The sequence below is a fragment of the Hipposideros armiger genome, unplaced genomic scaffold (assembly GCF_001890085.2).
Source record: "Hipposideros armiger isolate ML-2016 unplaced genomic scaffold, ASM189008v1 scaffold_35, whole genome shotgun sequence".
In the NCBI taxonomy this organism is placed as follows: domain Eukaryota; kingdom Metazoa; phylum Chordata; class Mammalia; order Chiroptera; family Hipposideridae; genus Hipposideros; species Hipposideros armiger.
In genome coordinates this window covers 2508588-2513740 of record NW_017731385.1, presented here as the reverse complement: position 1 = coordinate 2513740, position 5153 = coordinate 2508588, and positions in this window count along the sequence as shown.

Here is a 5153-nt window from a genome sequence, read left to right as displayed (position 1 = left end):
GGCATAGGCTGCAGTGGGGCTGCCGTGAGCTACGTGAGTGGCCGGCAGCCAGCGAGAGCTGCTGTGAGCCACCCTGAGCTGCCACGAGCGGCTGACCAGTGACCGGCGACCGATTGCCTCAATGATCATACATGGGCCAGTGAAACGACGTCCTCCACAACTAGACTGAAGAACAAAACAGCAATTTGTCTACCTGTCTGTTCCCCTTCCCCAATTCCAATAAAATCTTAAAAAAAAAGACTCCATGTCCTTTCTAATAGCCTGCTTGTTGACTTCTCCCTCCTGCCTCGATACATCAGTTGACTTTTTTACTTTTTCTGTAAGTTTACATTCACATGTTTTAGAAGGTCTTAGAAGATTCAGCCCATCATCCCAGGCGATTATGATTAGTTTTTGTCTTGACTTTCTGAACTTTAGATCGTACCCATGTCTGATAAGTTCCCCATATATCGTCAGTGATAAAGTGGACATTTTCATCAAGGGCAGAGCCACTAAAGACATCTCTTTGGGTGGGCCCAGAGACATGCATCACCTTTTTGTTTTAAGAACATATCCACCCAAGATGCAGCCAAGCAGGAAAGCCATTCAAAAGCTGATATGGCAAAAGGGCGTGTCACCTAATTAGCTCCCAAGACAAACTTTTATCCAACTATGTCCCTCTCTCCTTTGAGCACCCCATGTCTGGGTGGTCCCTCCACCTATTTTCTTTCAGATGGCTGCATTTTGTGACTAATTGTTTGACTCTTGCTCTTTGATANCAGATCAAAATTCAAATCAGCATCTCATTACCTTTAATCATAAATACACTTTCAAAGGCATAGCACCAAAACTGAGACTATATGCCTCCTGAAAAATGAAAGGCTAAACCATATTCACTCCATTATCTTTAAACTCCGACAAGATTAAATATTGTTTTCCTTAAATTGGCTTTATGTATTCCTGCTGTTTTTACTGAATCCTTCGCTTTGTACTTTGGTTATGTCACCCTTTGCTCAAAAGAAGTCCACTGCTGGAATATTAGAAAATGGGAAGAAAAAAAAAAACAACAACAAAACGCATCCATGTTCCAATGTAACAGATAGTGTGTTAGAATGTTTGTCCTTGAGTTTAAAATAAAAGATATGTTAATAAGTGCCCTATTCAAAACTTCACTCTCCTGCACTAAGAAGCTTGTTTTCATTTGATGAAAACTATTACTGCTAAAACAAAAATTGTTTTGAATTCATTTATAAGGGACACTCACCTACCTCTTTCGTTAAAATCAGTGATCCATTAAGGCTTTCTAGCTTTCTTCCAAGCTGTGAGCATACTGATTATTTAAGTATGAATACAAGTGAAGGTTGGGGGTAGGTTTAGCTAAATAAAAGATTGCTTGATATCTTGGGGTTCTTTGAAGAGTTTTATAGGCTTAGAGTTCACAGCCTGAATGAAGGACATTTTAAAATACTTTTAGAGAAGTTTGTTAACCTGCATTTCAATTATTGAATAATTAATTAATTATACTAATTACCTAAGTGAAAAAAATTTATACTGGGAGCAATCTAAGCTTAAGTCATAAATTAAAGAGATGGACTTGATATTGAAATAATGAAAATTGTCTTAGGAAGTTGATGATTTTTGTTTTTCAGCATAGAATGAAAAATATTTAGACATTTGTTTTAGGATATTAGTTTAGTTTTTATCAATGTATCAAATTTTATTAATTTATCAAATTTTAAACTGTCACAATCTTTTATGTAAAAAGGCCAGATATTTACATGTTGCAATGTTTTTGCTTTGGAGATTTGTAAATAATGGCATAAATACATTTTTATGAGGAAACCTGATTCTTATATGCCAAGAGATTAAAATTAAGAAACAGAGAAGAATCAATTGCAAAAAAAAAAAAAATGTGATTTTTGTCTTTGGGAATTTTGCCTTTTAAAAAAAAGCATTTTAATAATTAACATATGCCCAAAATTCTATATATTGAAGAAAGAAAAACGTTGTCATTCTTTAATAAATGTTTACTACCTAATTTTAAAAACCCTTATTCTTTATTTACCTGAGAATGCTTAAATAAGTCTTCAAAAGCACAAAGCAAATAAAACGAATTGAATCTTGCAGACGTCCATGAAATACTTTTACGAATGAAAACAAATAGAAGGCAAACAGAGTCCACTTGTTCCAATATTGACACAAACCGATGGGAAACAGAAAATTCACTTTCCTGCTGCTCAGAATTTTTCCCCTCTTAGCAAAACTCTCTGCCACAGTATCATTTTTTTAAGACTAACCAAGATTAAGATGTCAAACTTTTTGCTGGTTTCTCTCTCTTTTTTTCCTCTACCCCAGGAAAGACCCAAATGGTTTATTTCTTAACCATGATATTAACTTAGAATTTTAACAGAATTACACCTCTTTCAATCTTTTTTAACTACAACTGCTGTGTGTGGTTTGTATAAATGATCTAGAATATGAAAATAAGCCAATAGATTTTATCCAGATACACTTGAATTTCTTTACTATTTTATTATTGACTATAGAAACTGAAATAGTAATATTTAATTATGATTTTCTATAATAGACACATTTTAAAATCATAAGTGACTTAAAATTATAAATTAAAAAATCAAACCTGTAAATCATTACTTTCTCTGCAACTCCTGATATTGCCATTTAAAATGATTATTACAATATAGTAAATATATTGAAACAAAAACATTTCTAAAATATCACAAGTTCCCTTCCCATTTTTACTGCTCTTGGAATATATACTGTAGTTGAATTTTATTACATGGAATTATAATTAAGGAAGAGACTTTTTCATAAATTATGAGAGAAAGCGAAACATGTATTATCACTGAAAAATATCTCTAATTTTAATAGTCCATGTAAAAATCACATGAACTTAGTTTATATTTATTGTCTTATAGTTCACAACCAAAAAGAGACATAATCGGATGTGTCCAAAATTCATCTTTAAATATCAAAATACTGAAAATACTGACAGGGAAAAATAAAGTTCTACTTTATTAAAATAAATAAGTAATGTTGTTAAACTTTATAATAATTTGATACTGTTAAAATAAATCTTAAATGTCTAAACAATGTCTTTGATTTAATTAATTTCAGTAAAATTATTTAAATGACTCATGAGAACTTAGATTTTTAAAAATATTAAATACAATATTCTGAATTCTGTTTCATTTTGGTATGCAACTTAAAGTTCTAAAAAATAAATTAAAATAAATATTAGTGTGTGATCATGTAACTTGATTTGATTTACTGAACAATTACCCAACAAATGTCAATAGTCAAGAATGAAAGAATGTCTATTTCTTATTGAAATTTAAATTATTTAAATAAAGGCTATATTGTTTATATTGAGATATTTTAATAGTCTTTAAATTGAGAAACTTTAAAAAACGCCATTGTAATTTTTTTTTCCAGAAATGACACTTCTTTGGTATTAAACTATGAAAAATACTTGTGCCATGTGTTCAAACATGAACTGAGATAAACTGCTTCACATTTGAAAAGATTTAAGGCATAGACAGCATAACATAATTTTAAGAAAAATGTAAGTATGTATTTTTTAGTTTTCATATTCTTAATTATTTAGATGCAAATTATATTGTCATGAGTAAAGCTCAACCTTTAAAAAGTTTTAACTCAATATTTAAAAGAGTCTACTGTATTTAAATTTGAAACTATTTTTCCTAATTTGGGTGGTCTGTGCTACATTGCTATTTATTCATAAACCTTTTGAAATCTTGACAAACTGTAACCAGCCCCAGTTACACATGAAAGTATTGACCAGTATTTTGTGGTAACTTACAGAGGGTGTCAAAATCTTCTTTTTTTTTTTTACTGTAATTCATGTTGATTTTCATATTTTTTATGTGCACATTGAGATCATTGAATGACCCTTTAAACTCTAATTTCTAAGACTTAGCAGAGATGTGAATTATGATTCATGAACATTTTTAGATTTGTCAAAAGGTAACATAATAAATGTTAACCAAAAAATTATTGTCTCGTTTATTTGCAAAGAATACAGTTAAATATATTTTTTAATTAATACCAATTTTCTTAACTAACTTTTTCTCAAATGAGAAAGTAAGCTGGTTGTGTTATTATAATCAGGAACAGATTATATAATAATGACTGAGAAAATTCTAGAATAAAAAATAGTCTTTCAGAAATACGAAAGACATTTAAATGTAGAGGAAGCTTTCTGAGATAATAAGGGATATTATAGCTGTTTTTTAAGAAACATTGACTAACCTGCTTTTTAAAATGCTCAGTGGTTTTATGTAAGTATATATATACTATATACATATATATGCATGTGTATATATTTATATAATATGTATATTTAATATATGTATTTACAATAGGGACAGCTAAAATCTTTAGCTTTTAAAGTGTGAAAATATTTTATATTCAACCAAGTAAGCAACACTAGATGAAATAAATCTTTTCAGACATTTTGTTGAGCTGAAGTTAAATGACCTCATTGTTATTGTACCTTCTTTGGGGGGACATAATGAATAGATAGTTTTACAAAGTAAAAATTTGAATTGAAAACACATCATTACTTGAGCTGAAGACTTTTCCTGATTAATTTAGTTTACTGATTTGGACCCTATTAAACAAGGAGAAATGTTGGCTTTTTCAAAGTGCTGAATTGAGGCTTATCATTATTTTGATGAGGCCACCTTCCTATGATAGGGCAATGTAATCAGAACATTGAATTAAGTCAAGCTCCAGTCGCAAAAGAATAAGCTGTGTTCACAAGTAAATGTTCTTAATGGGAATCCTGAAAATATTTCATTATTCCTAATTTAATTAGGAGGCCTTGAACAGTTAACTAAGGGCCCACATTCATATTCAAGAATATTATCAGGAAAACCATAAGAAATGGTGCACTTTTTTTTTCAAGTGAAAACAAAATTTTTACATGAAAATTAGGCTTATTAACTTTACTCTTTTTTTTCAAATGAGAAATAGGCTGATGAACTTGACACTCATTTTATTTTTTTTTTCCAAATGAAAAATAGACTCATTAACTTTACCAACATTTTGTATACAGCTCTGAAACTTTACGTCATTTGGCTACGTGTTATGAATGGAAAACTGCTTAAACCAACATGTTCATTAAACATTAA